The 14,270-nt window shown below is 48.3% G+C and overlaps 1 protein-coding gene across 2 annotated transcripts in view; it reads left to right on the top strand.

The window, feature by feature from the left end:
- The first annotated feature begins 1,060 nt into the window (after positions 1-1,060).
- Zfhx2 (zinc finger homeobox 2) overlaps positions 1,061-14,270 on the top strand; it is a 31,269-nt gene continuing 18,059 nt past the window's right edge. Inside the window, exon 1 of one of the 2 annotated variants that reach the window (XM_029468864.2) lies at positions 1,061-1,430. The gene's annotated coding sequence lies outside the window, so the exon portion shown is untranslated. Of the gene's footprint in view, positions 1,431-6,626; positions 7,737-14,270 lie in introns of those variants that run through there. The other variant, XM_021181743.3, reaches the window with a different exon arrangement.

Below are 14,270 nucleotides of genomic sequence, written 5' to 3'. Positions count from 1 at the left end.
TTGAAGAACCAGTTACAAACTTTACTGTTACATGGTAGAAACTCAAAATATTGGTTTCATAAGAAAATATGCCACGGCAGCAAGCTTGGGCTCTGGAGTCAGACCACTGAGGGTTTGCATCATGGGACTATTACTTATCAGCCATGCAGTCTTGAGCTGGGAAACCTTATTTTCCTCTACATAAAATAAAGTCCTGTATACTCCGCTTTACAATCATTTTTTTCCCCTAAGACAGGGTTTCTCTGTGTAGCTCTGGTTGTCCTAGAACTCGCTCTGTAGACCAGGTTGGCCTCAAACTCAGAGACCCACCTGCCTCTGCCTCCCAAGTGCTAGATCAAAGGTGTGCGCCACCACGCGCAGCTTCGCTTCAGAATCTTAAAATTTAGAATAGAAAACACTGATGAGCTGTTAAGGAGAAGGGACCAAAGCCTCCCATCTCCCTTCCCAACACTGAGTTAAGAACACAGCAACACTGAGAGAAACACTATGAAACTTCTATGAATCAGAATGTTCTAGTAATCAAACGGGGGGAGGGAAACGATAAGACTAGAAGAAGGGAGTGAAGTAGAGATGGACCTCCCGAAGGCTCTGCGAAGCAATAGTGCTTTAAAATAAAACAACACCCAGCATTTGGGAGGTAGAGGCAGAAATCTAGTCTATAAAACGAGTTCTAGGACCGCCAAAGCTACCCATAGAAGCCCTGTCTCAGAAAAAAAAAAATTTAAGTAAAAATAAAACACACTTCTGTAAGCAGGATAAAGAGGAGGGAACAAGAGTTTTAAGGGACCTGCCCTTTTTGCAGGCATAGGGTAGACCTACTGCCTGAGTCAAGGAAGAAGCCTGTGGATATGGCCGGTCTGCCCCGCCCTGAGATCCTGGCCCCCACCCAGGTCCCTGCGTCCTGGGACACTGGTTGACTCCGCTAGCTGTCTATAGAGGGCGGACACCTATAGACTACAATTCCCAGTATGCATTGCGGCGGGCGGGTCGCTGCACCTGCTCAGTGGGGCTGCCCCGGGCGCCTGGGTATTGATTATTCCATTGTGTGGGACGCCTTGGCTCCAGCCAGTGAATGAGGCGGAGGAGTGAGGGCTTGAAGGAGGAGGGCGAGGAGGAGGAGGAGGAGACAGGGAGCAAGCCAGTGCCCAGGGTGAATCAATGGAAACCCACTCACGAAGCCGGGAAAACACTTCAGCCGCAGCCAAATAGCATTGATTATTTTCTTTCACTTCCCTCACCGCCGTGAATTTATTTATTTTTCCATCTCCGTCCCTGACGCCCCGGAGCGAGCGCTGAAGGGAGGGAGGAGGAGGGGCAAAAAAGGAATCAACACATCGGAGAAGTCCCTTCCAAGAGCCGCCCCCTCCCCTCCCCGCCTCGCGCTGCTTGGCGGCCGCGGTTCGACTCCCGTCCCTGCTTCCAGCTGAGGTGTAAGTGCATCGATTTCCGATGCTGCTGGGTTGGTGTTTTTTTTCTTTTTTTTATTTTTCCTTTTTTCTTTTTTTTTCCCCCTTCTTCTCTGCCTCTCACTCTCCTTCCCTTCCATGCTCTTCCGAATCTCGAGATCGAGAAGAGAGGAGGCGCTGGGAGACTGCTACTGGATGGGGACGGAGAGGGACGGGAAGAGGCTGGGGGAGGGGACTCAGACGGACAGACAGCCGGGGAGAAGGGGACAGGAGTATTGGGGAGAAAGGGCGCGCGAGTGGGGATGGGGAAGAGGCAGAGGTGGAAGAAACGGAGAAGGGAAAGATAGGGCCAGCCGGACAGAGGGCAGCGAGAGCCTAGACGTACCGCGCCGAGCTCTACCGGGAACGGGGTTCCTGGAGGGAAAGGGAGGCCGGGTGAGTGCGAGGGCTCTGAGCTATCAGCCTGGAGGGGCCTGCAGCGCTTAGGATCTCAGCTGGCTGCGAGATGGGGGAGAAACCCGGGCGGAAGGGCTGATGGATGGGCTAGCGCGCCGGGGTGCCGTGTGGGAGGGGGAGTGTATATCTTTAATGTTCATTTTTGCCTGAAGTAGGTGAGGGGAGCCCCATTGGCGGCGAAGCATGCCTGCCCTGCTTCTCCTGCCACCCGGACTCTCCATCCGCTCTCATTTTTTGAGCTCTGGACCACGCTTCTCACTGTGCCTGCGCCCCCACTGATCTGTGGTTGTGCCATTTTTCACTTGGCTCCCCACCCCATCTATATCCAGTTCTGTGACAGTGACACCTCTCATCCAAGTGATCCTTTCCGAGTACCCCTGTCTGTCCCTGTGTGTCACGCCTAGACTGCCTGACTGTTTGGCCATCCACTGGTCTCCCTCAGGGTCTGTCTGTACAACTGTGGCCTTTTCAGCTACTTTGGAGTTTGCTATCAGCCATGATTGTGGTAGTCTGGGGTTAGGGACCTGAGAAGTAGGGGCATGGAGCCGATGTGCCTCCCCCTGAAGACCCCAGTGCCCTTTCAACGTGGGCACAACAGCCTGCTATTCACCCTCGGCAGGAAAGCCTCGGAACTTCTGACATTGTTGATCCCCTTGTTTGGAGACTTTGGGTCTCCAGTGTGTCCTCTGCTTTTCCAGGGGCTTTCCATCGCCAACCTCATCCATGCTGACTTAATTTTCCTCCCTTCCCCCACTCTGCCATTGTATATACATTTATTATCTCACCAGTTTATTTCACCCTGTTTCCATATCCTTTTATCTGATATGGAATAGTCTCCTTGCATATTCTCCATCTTTGTTCCCTTTTCTCCTTGGTCAACCAAAGTTGTTGAGGGTTTTGTTTGCTTGTTTGTTTGTTTATCCTTTATCCTGTCATCCAGCATTTTAACCCAAGGAGAAGATGTCACAAGCAAAGGGCTGGGTGAGAGGTAGCGGTTATGTTTTGTGGAGGCTCATAAGCAGGCCAAGAAATCAATTTAATGGTCTTCCAGGGTCAGACAACTCCTTCCCCCGTCAGTGCCCCAGCTAACTGTCAACTTTAATTCTGTAAGGGGATGCTCTCTAGGACTCCGAGCTCCACCCTACCAGGTCACCCTGTGGCTTTTTCTTCACTTTTTAGCTCATTTTCCTCATGGGATCCTGGTATTCTTCTCTTTGGATTCAGCAACATTCTTTATGAGACAGGCTTTATTATTCTCAGAAAACCTATCTTGTGCAAGGGCTGTGCTCATTCCGTCTAAAGAATGGTAAAGGTGGATAATGGATTGGAGAGTTTATCCGTGGGTTTAAATCCATCATTGTTTTTCCAGACCATAGGAGCTTAGACGGATAGAAAGATGAGGCAGATGATGGAAGGAAGAACCAGGTTCAGTAAAAACACGAGTTAAGGAAATGTCTGGCCAAAGGGAACGGTGAAAATCTGTGCAGAAGGGAGAGTAGGGAAGGTCGGGAACCAAGAAGCGATTAATGAAAAATTGAGCAAATGAAATAATTAAATAAATATGAGTTAATAGCTGTACAGGAGGAGAGAGAAAGATGAGCGAGTATTCATGAGGAGGGGTCAACAAAAGCAATATTAAATTAATACCGTGGGGGGAGGGACGAGCTAAGGAGTAAGATGAGGTGGAGAGGGTATGGTACAAAGAAGGTATGGACGGGCAAAGGCAGGAGTGCTGGAGCAGATCAGAGCCACAGAGAGCCCTGGAAAGGGAGAAGAGGAAAGAGTGGGGCATCAAAGGAGACAGACGCCTCTAGTATGAGGGGACACAGCACGAAGACTGAGGCAGAGAGCGAGCACTGCAGGGGGTGAGCAATTTGGAAAAAAATGGCCTGGCAGACTACCACTAGGCCCTCAAAGAGAGATGCTTATGAGGAAAGAAATTGCAGAGATGGAGAGAGAGGGACGAGACTATCACCAGTGTTCATTCCGCCAGCCTCTTCCTATTTTACTGCCAAGCCAGGAAAACACAGAAAAGAGATGAAAAAGTATAATTCCCATTTACTGCAACTGACAGGAACTTGAATCTTCCTAGCCCCCTGAGAGAACCAAACACTTCAAGCCTCTGATGTCATAAATTGCTTGGTTGCCTTGGCAACCTGACAGAGTCCCTCCTCCATGATGTCAGAGGCAGCTGGCGTTACCATATTGAGACCCATACAGGAACAACTTGCCCCTCTGCGTCACGTCACGTGTGGGACAGGGTTCTGGATGGAGTCATAACTGTAGGACTCCTGTCTCTGGTAGTGACTTTGCTTCTCTGGAGCTATTCTTAGCTCCAGACAGTTGTCACAGACTACTTTGTGAGTGTTGTAGGCTTGTCAAAACCTAACAAAAACAAGAGGAAGTGACCTCAAGAGACAGTAGGCAGTGAAGTTGGGATGGTAGGATAGAAAGGCATTGGGGGGGGGGGGGGAAGAGAACTAAAAATGACATCGAAGAACAGGAAAGGAAAAGGCTTTGTGAGCCAGGAAGAGAGCTGTCGGAAGAGGCCCAAGAGGCTGGTTTTGTTGTTAGGAGTGAATGCCAAAGCTGGAAATCCAGAAGAGCAGTGGCAGAGTGTAAACGGATGCCTGAACTGGAGAGTTTTGAAGTGCTCGAGCTCACAGTAATACTCGGCTGAAATGAAGGAGGGAAAAGGGTCCCTAGAGTTTAAGAGATCAAGGCATCTCCTGTGGGAGATATAGGACTGGTCAGTTATCTTCTGAGCCGGGGATGCTTCCATCCAGTTTCATTTTGGCTGGGAGAGTGAGTTGGGGGTTGAGACAGAGTCTCTGTAGCCCAGGCTGGCCCAGAACTTGAGAAGATCCTCCTGCTTCAGTCTCTTGAGTTCTAGAATTTTAGGTCTGATCCACCATATATACCTCTAGTTTCTAATTGTTTTGTAACACCTTAAGAGTGTCTGTCACACAGAGCAGGCTGTATGCACGCCTGTTGAGCAGGTGCTCAGAGTCTATAAAAGTTACCCCAACTCTCATCCTATCTCCTAGACCTGACTGCATACATGGCGTTAGGAAATCAGAAACAGAACGGAAAGGTCGCCAGACCTGGGGGCAGAGAAGAGATCCAGTGCTGGGGGGCTGAAGGTAGTAAGGTTAACACTGAGGGTGGACCTGGAATAGCATGAGCATAGCAAGAATGAACTGTCCTAGGAGCCTCGGGAAGATACAAAGGATGACGAGGCAGATTCCAGAAAAGGTCCAGGGTTTTCAAAAGAGCACACAAACCCCTGTCGTGAAGCTAAAGCTGAGTCGGCCATCCTCGAACACAGGTGTGCAGGTGTGCGCATGCATGCATCCACAATGACCACAAGAGTCCATAAAGGAACATGAGACCCATCCTAAACACCCGTCTAAAGAGATCGCAGTGACATGAGCCTCGGCTGAGTGGGTCACAGGGCAAGAGATAGGAGTTAGCTGCTGCCCAAACCGTGGTGTAAACAACCCTGTTGGAAATGACCTTCACATCTGACTGCCCACTGTTGGGGGAAAAAAAAATTCCTGAGATACAGAGCTCACTATGAGTCTCAGAGCAAATCTGCAGAAATAAACCTCAGAGGAGAAAGGTGTGCCAACCAGGGCTTACGGCCTAGCCTGATCTTGTGATAAAGAACCAGAAGACTAAGGAGTTAAGAAAGCTAGCAGAAAAGACAAGGGAGAGAGAGAGCAAGGAGCTCTGGGGCGAGTCTGGCAGCAGAAGGGGGTGAAGGGAGGGGACATGGTAGCAATGTGTACTGTCAGCAGCCGCCACTGACTTGGGCAGCTCATATTTTGCAGCAGGTGACAGGCTGTCGACACGGCGGTCCTTTACCTCACTGTTAGAAACTCATTTCATTGATTTTTCCATCTTTCTTCTCAGACTCCTCACACTAAGCTTCAGGCATCCCACCACCCGCTTTCCCAGGGCCACTTTGCTCCCTGGGAAAGCTTAGTGAGCTAATTGCTCTGCCTATCCCTTTTCCACCCACCCCTGGCTGGGGAGGCAGGGGTAAAAGATTTGGAGACGTTGTAAGGATGGTGGACCTACTGTGTTAAGTTTTTAATGGTGGTTATGGAATAGTGGTATAGGGAAGTCTGGTTTTGAGACAAGATTCTACTATATAGAGGCTAGCCTGGAACTTGCTACAAAGACCAGGCTAGCCTTCACTGACAGTGATTCGCTTCTGCCTCTGCCTCTGAATGCTGAGAAGACATTCTTTTTAGTTTTTATCTTTTTGTTGGCGCGGGGGCGGGGGGTGGGGGTGGGGGGGCAGGCGCAGAAGCCCAGACTTCAAACTCACTACATATCAAAGGCTGGTCTTGAACTCCTGATCCTTTCTTGCCTCTCCCTCCCTAATCTGGGCTTACAGGCATGTAGCATCATGTCCGGTTTCTCTTCTATTTCCTACCAAGGCCACTCAACACTCAACAGGATTATTTCAGAGCTAAGGTTCAGGCCTTGGAATTTGCAGTAGAGCCATCCACCAGAATTACATATGCAATATACAATTAGGAGACCGTTATTGCCTGGGGTGTGTGAAGCCCCAGTGTAGGACAGGGTATATGCCTATAGGGCTTGTAGCTTGCTGAGGTGTCAAACTGATGGGGCAGGATGGGTGTGGGCCATACATTTTTACTTCAAGTATAGACATTTCCCCTCTGCAGCCTGCGGTCACAGCTAACTACCCTTACCTTCTCCCTTTGGGATTCAGTTTAAGCAAAAGGTCAAGGGTCAGTTGCCAGTCATTTGGCTTCTTAATGAAGGAAGACAGATGATTGGACTGTTTCCTTGGAGGAAAAAAAAATAGAGTAAATTCGTTTCCATATTGAAAATTTTCACTCCTTGCTTTGTTGGCTGTCGAAGCCAAAGGCCCTCAGCCCTTCTCTTCCAAGCCTCTAGCTCCAGTCTCCTCTCTCCACTCATAGGCCTCTTCCATCTATTGCTGCCTCCATCCTATGTTTAGAAAACTGGCCTGCGCAGGCCATGGGAACCCTTCTTCCACTTCTGGCTTCTTCAAATTCTGTCGTTTCTGAAAGCCCAGAGATACATCCTGGTGCTTTAGGAACATAAGGCACTGGAGAGGAGAGAGGACAGAGCAGACAAGAGTGGGAGACAGGTGCTGGGCCATTAGGCGTGGTGGCACATGTGTGCCTGTCATCTCAGCACTCACAGAGTGGAAGCAGGACTCAGTTCAAGGTCATCCTCAGCTACATAGGGAGTTTGAGGCCAGCCTGAGACCCTTCCTTCAAAAAGGTCTAGACAAGACTGGGCCAGAAGACCGAGATAGAGAGGGAGGAGGTGGCTTTGAGATGAGAGGGATTCCACATTTTACATGAAAAGGGAGGCAAGGTTGTGTAGACAGAGAAAAAGACACCCTACCCCTCCAGTCCAAGAAAGACAGCCCGAGATGAAGGAGAGGGTGTGGTCCTGCGTGAAAACAGCAAGGCTTAACTCAGCACCAGGTCAGTCCTGAGTTCAAGCCTTGCTGGTTATGACCCTTATGGGAGGAACTGAAGTGGCAAATTAACCAGTATAATGAAGTCACTGCATTTTGTTTGCCTTTGCTGGTTTCCCCTGGAGATCTGTCCTCTGGCCAGACAGGGCAGTGTGGGGGAGGGGAAAGACAGCAGAGGTGAAGGGCAGGGGAAGGGTGCCAAAGAAGACAGAGAGAAGGAAACAAAACTCGGAGGACAGACACCATGTGGAGGAGGATGAAAATGGAAGGCAGCCCAGAGATGGAGGCAAGGAGACAGAAGAGGAGAGAGAAGAGGGGTGAACAATGGAGACCAGGAGAGAGGAGTCCAGAGGAAAGCAGGGAAAAAAGAGGGAGCCGGAGAGGTGAGCTGTAATGGCGAGCAGTGGGGAAGAACGTGGCCAAAGCTATGAGAGCTGCATCTGGTGGGGCCTTGTGGGCGGGGCCTCATCTCCATCGCTAATGGCTGTGAAATGAGGTTAGCTCCATTAGAAGCAGCAAGAGTGTAACGAGATCACACTCATTAGGGATGGGCCATCCTAGTAATTACCACCACCCCAAACACTGAGCCAGCCGCCAGCCGAGCCGGCCACCAAGCACTTGCAGGCACACTGCAGTGTGCCACATGATGCAGAATGGAAAACTAGGGCCAGCATAGATAGATAGGTGTAGGCTGAGGACCCTAGAGCATGCCCGCCTGAGGTGAGCATACTCACTAGCCCCCAAAGAGCAGTACATCTCAACTGATTGATCACATCCAGAGTGTTAGGCTAGGAAGGGAAAGAGGGACAAACCTCCATGACATACTACTTCCTGTTCTTTGTGACACACAAGAAGACCTGAGCAGAAGCTCCTAGCCACACAGCTCCTCTCCATATTTACAGAACAGAACCAGAACCTGACACTGGGCCCGTCTGACCACAGAAGCTGAGGTTTCCGTTCTCTTTTGGGTGCTGAGGTATTGCTACACCTATACTTCCAGCGCCAAGTCTGTTTTCTGTCTCATTTCATTTTTCAGTAACATCAGACTTCTTTGGAGTCTATACACTAATATAGATACACATATAGACTGTTAGCTTTTTAAAAAAAATTATCTTTTATTATGTGTGTATGGAGGTCAGAGATCAACTTTGTGGCGTTGGCTCCCTCCTTCCATCTTTATGTAGGCTCTCAGGATCAGACTCAGACTGCCCAGCTTGTAGCACAAGCATCTTTGCCTTCCATCTCCCCAACTCTGAACATTAAGAGACATAGGCACACACATTATCCACATTATCGTTTGAATATCTCCGCCCAGCCTCCAACTCCTCTGCACCTTCAAGCTCAAAGAGGAGCGCAGCAGCACACACAAGGGCAACAGAACATTTCAAACTACATGCTAGGCAAGAGCAGGGGTCCTGTGGCAGGGCACCCAAGTTCCAAGCTCATCCTATGTTACTACTTATTATTACTATCATTATTGCATACACACATTATTGTACATACATACTATGTTATTATATATGCATATATGTTTGTGTATGTATATATACATATGTATAAAATACGTGCTTATAATTTATATGTTTATAGGTATACATTACATTTGTGTATATGAGCATACAAGGGGGTACGTGCACACATACATACAATCACATACAGAAATCGTCTGTTCTGTCTTTTTACCATGTGGGGCCCAAGGATCAAACTCAAACATGAAGCTTAGCAGCAAGTGCCATTACCCACTGAGCCATTGTGATTGCTATAGCTCCAGGCTGAGTATCTTCTGTCCCCAGTGTAAGAGAATCAGAGACACAAGAAGCACACAAGAGCTATCTTAGAGACCCACAGTCTAAACATGAAAATCATGTTTCATATGTATCCTTTAAACATGTGTTACTGGGGAATTGATTCCCTTTTTATGGGTTCTTGGTGTCATTGATAGAAGCTGGGTGTGTTGGCACATGTCTTTTAATCCCAGCCATCAGGAGGCAGACTGAATCTCCAGGAGTTCAAGACCAGCCTGATCTACATTTGGAGTTCCAGGTCAACCAAAGCTACATAGTAAGATTCTGTCTTTGGGGAAGAAAAAAAAAATTGTAATGGCCTTAAAGGAAGCTTGAGGGCCGTTTTATTAAAATATGAGAAAATAACAGGACAGGCAAATTGGAATTCGAGTAGCTTTAAGAGAAAGACGGGAAAGAAAGAAAATTGTGCATTTTGAGTTACATAGATCAGCCATAGGTCTGCAGGAAGCCGCAGATGTTAGAAGACTTCAGAGAAATCAGCCAGAGAGCGGGGAGAGCTAGAGCAAGCCTGCTTAGCATCCTGGCAGGTACCCAAGAAAAGACTGGAAGGAGAAAAGAAAGTTAGACTTTTGAGCCAGAACTCAGGAACACGGTCAGATTAAGCATGAACCTGTGTGACAACTGCACTATAGAGAGGCTTGTGAGACCTAAGGAGTCTCCTCAAAGGGAAAGTTCTCTCCATTTCCTTCACTTGTCTTCAGGCGAATCAGAGGTATCCTGGTTAAGGGAGGGGCATCCTGGCTAAGCCACTGTCTGGCTAGGTTGGATTAACTGTAAAGGGAGAGGGCAGTTGCATGTGGTGCCCTAGTATTTAAAGCAAACCGGAATGTTTCCTCTCCACCAAGGGCCAGAGAAGAACTCAGATTCTATTCCTCTAACCAGGGAGAAGTAGCTTTCCTCTGTATGGCCCTTAACAAAGTGCTCCCTCCACCCTTCCATAAGGGAATGGGAGATGGAGTCCATCTTCAGAAGCCCCCGGGCCTGCTCACCTGCTCATGCCTATCTAGTTACCTAACACTGTAGTCAGGGGATTTGGTTTTATTTTTTTTTTAAGTTTTGGAAGTTTGTTTTGTTTTTCAAGACAGGTCTCACTTATGTAACCCTGGTTTGCATAAACCAGGCTATCCTTAAACTCATTGAGATTCATCTGCCTCTGTGTCCATGTATGGGATGCGTGTGTTGGGTTCCCTGGAGCTTGTTATAGAGGATTGTAGCAGCTATGTGGATGCTGGGACCCTCTGGAAGGATAGCAAGTGTTCTTAACCATTTTGCCATCTCCACAGCCCCCTAAGGAAATGGCAAGTTTCCTACAATATTTGAGTGTACCTGTGTATGTCTATGATTTGTAAACATAGTTAGGGTGTATAAAGTACTAGGATCATATTGCTGCTCAAAATTAATTTTAAAACATTTCAGACTTTCCCTTTTGGTTTCCTATTTCTTTGTCTGAGACAGGTCCTACTACTCTTTAGCCCAGGCTAGCTTAAACCCACTATCAAACTCAGGGTGTCCCCAGTTCACGGCTATCCTGCTCCTCCTGAATGCTGGGGTTATAAGCATGAGCCACCAAGCCCAGGAGGGTTTAATCTGTTTATATCTTTCAGGGCTGAATATTAACCCAGGGCCTTGTGCATATGAGGCAAACACTCCACTACGGTATACATCTAGCCTATACTTTGAATTTCTAGAATAGAGATGTTCAAACTGCAATAGTTGTTCTAATATGACTTATTTATTCATGTTTGTTTGTTTAGTAGTATTTGGGGTTAGTCCAGGGCTTCACACATGCTAGGCAAATGTTTTTACTACTGAGCTGTAAGCCAGGTTCCTTTGTAACTCTGTATAGCCAAGGTTGGCTTTGAACTCCTGGCCCTTCTGTTTCCAACTCCTGAGTGCTGGGATTACATGCATATACCGCTTGGCACTTGTTATTTTAAGACAGGGTCCCACAGTCTGTAGCCCAGGCATTCTCAAACTTATAATCCTCCTGTCTCAGTCTCCCAGTAGCTGGGATCATAGGCAAGGCTGCTACAATAGTATTAAAATGACATCATTACACCACAGAAGCTCACATCAAATTGGAGAACCAGGGACACTTAACAGACCTTACTGTGGTAGTCCTCCAAATTCAGAGAATCCTCCAGGGATAGCCTGTGCCTAGATAGAATAAGATGGTGAGTCCAGATTTAAGGCAGATCAGCCTCTGCCGCTTCACTTGCAAGTGCTCCCACAAAAGAGAGGTTGTGAGCTGCCTTCATGCAACCATGCAAGCCTGAGGCCCTCGGAACAGGCTGCTCTAAGCTCTAAGTCTCACAGGGATTCAAGCTCAGCAGCTGCTGTTCTTCCAGAGTTCAGTTCCTGGTACCTGCATTGGGCAGCTTACAACTGCCTAGATCTCCCGCTCCTGGGGGGTGGGGGGGAGTCTGAGGTCCCCTTTTCTGGCTCCCTCGAGCAACCTCACACTGACATACACATATACATAATAAGTAGTTTTTAAAAATGATTAAACAGTCCTATTTAACCAAAGCAGTCTTATGCTACCACCCTTGGACATCTAATGTCTAGTCATCAAACAAAATGCCGGGGCAGGATGCTCTGGTCTCATCATGTAGCCCTGGTAAGTCTAAAACTCTGAAGATCAGGTTTGTCCTTGAACTCGGTGATGGACACCCACCTCTGCTAGCAGTGAACATGCCTAGAAACCCATGCGCATGTTAGTGTGTGTGGCTTCACCCAGCTCCTTGCCACCCACCTCCATCTTTCTCTGAGTCTTCCCTTTTTCTCCTCACAACCTACCGGGTCCCCTCAAGTCCACCTTAAACATCTTGCAAGGAATAAAATAGCCTCCTGGTAGTCTTCCTCTCTCTAGGGACATCGAACCACCCAGCCTGCAAGACTGTAGTATTTACATATGCAAATCACGATCCATTGCCGGCTCCTCCTCACTCCTGGGCCTCTTCTTTCTCAGCCTTAACTGTCTCTCTCTTTGTCCTCTGTGGCATTTTTCTTCTGCTTGCTTATTTCACTTTCCTCAGTGCTCACAAAATTAATCTTACACAAAGTAAGCACTTCCTAAATATTCATGAGGATGGAGAGGTCAGTAGGAGAGGGAGAATCAAAATGGACTCTGGGATAGCGCTGTGCAATTTTCCTTTTAAACTCAAGGTAAGATTGTGTGTATGTATGTGTGTGAGTGTGTGTGTGTGAGAGAGAGAGAGAGAGAGAGAGAGAGAATTATTATTATTATTATTATTTTAAATGTAAGGGAATCTGGGCCTAATGGCAATGGCCTGTCATCTTCGACACTTGGAAGGCTAAAGTGGGTGTAGCGCAGGTGTTTTGGTTTGCTTGGGCTCCAGAGTTCAAGGCCATCCTAAGCAGCTTCGTCAGATCCCATCTCAAAACACTAGAGGGACCAGCAAGTAGTATGGTTCAGTCCATAAAGGCCCAGTACCTGTGCCCAAGCCTGTTGTCCCACATTGAGTGCCTGTGTGCTGCATACACACACAGAGTAAATAAAATTTATTTTTAGAAGATTGATATTTTCTTTAAAAAAAAAATAAGATCAAAGGACTGTTTGAATATGGTAGCACACACCTTTAATTCCATTACTAGGGCTGCAGAGGCAGGAGGATCACTTTGAGTTCAAGGACAAACCTGGTCTTCAGAGAGAGTTCTAGGTTACATTATGAGACCGCATCTCAAGGGGGATAAAGGGGGCGGGGGAAATGGCTCAGCCGTTGAGATCACTTTTTGTTTGTTTGTTTTGTTTTGTTTTGTTTTTCGAGACAGAGTTTCTCTGTGTAGCCTTGGCTGTCCTGGAACTCACTTTGTAGACCAGGCTGGCCTCGAACTCAGACATCCACCTGCCTCTGCCTCCCCAGTGCTGGGATTAAAAGTATGCGCCACCACGCCCGGCCCTTTGAGAGCACTTACTGCTCTTGTGAGGTCCCAGTTCCCAGCACCCATGTCTAGTGATTCACAACTGCCTGTGACTCCAGATCCAATGGGGATGTACATGCAGGAAGAGGCCATATCAGTTTGGGCTCAGTATTAGCTGCTTCCCTAGCCTGCATGTGAGCCGGGGAAACATCCTCCTTTTGCTCTGAGGTGATGAGTGTCTCCAGACCCAGCAGCCAAGAGCTGGGTGTGGAGCTCAGAGGTAAAGCCTTGCCCAGCATATGCAAGACCCCCAGGTTCAATCCCCAGCAGCAGAACAATAAACCAAGGCCAAGTAAGTAAGGCTTGAGCTCTGCCAACCTCCTAGGGAACCTAGACCTATCAGCTGAGGCAGGAGGATCATGGGTAATCTACTGCCAGCCTAGGCTTTAGAGCAAGATGCTACCTTGGAGAGGGAGGGGGAAAGAGGGATTGACAAGCAAACCAGTAAACGGTGGGAGAACTAGGTGTGACTCCTGCCCCCATTGAGAGGCAGAGCAGGAGGAATGCCAGCCTCCTTCCAAACACTGTGCTCTGCCCCAAGGGAGGGGATGGCCAAGCAGGGGGTAGAGCATGGCCCTCACTGACACCCAGGCCATGCACTCTGTATATTGATTGCCCTTATGGCCCTCACCCCATTACTCCCAGGTTTCCACGTGAGGAAGTAGTCTGGATAAACAACTTGCCAAGGTTGAGTGCTGGTGAGGGCCCGGGCCAGCATGACTTTGGTCTCTTACACTTGAAGATGTAAAGCTCAGGGCTGGTAGAGTCTTGGTGCCCGAGCTGTTGCCACAAAACCTTTTGCCCTTCACTGGGCCTGAGGAAATGGAGAGGGGCAGGTTTTGTTTATTCAGTTTGCAGAGCTGGGGCTTGGTGATGTTCCCTCTGTGACCAGCAGGGGGCAGTGGTGCTTCTCCTAATCTGATCCAGGTGGGGCTTGGAGGGAAACACCCTGGGCCACCGTGGCTTCAAATTCTGTGGCGCCTCTAACTCCATTTCCGTGCTCTGCCCTTGCCCCCTGGCTCCAGGACTTCTCTAGTTGTCTGTCAGTTTCCCATCCTACAGGGTCTCAAAGACTACCTTAAAGATCTTCCACTTGTATGCTAAACCTCAAATCCAAGCCTTTCAGTTTCTGCCTCCTGATATATATATATATATATATATATATATATA

Source organism: Mus caroli, unplaced genomic scaffold, assembly GCF_978045245.1.
Source record: "Mus caroli unplaced genomic scaffold, Mus_caroli_1 scaffold_12, whole genome shotgun sequence".
Classification (NCBI taxonomy): Eukaryota; Metazoa; Chordata; class Mammalia; order Rodentia; family Muridae; genus Mus; species Mus caroli.
The sequence above is the reverse complement of the archived record's forward strand: the minus strand, read 5'-3'. Positions and strand labels throughout refer to the sequence as shown.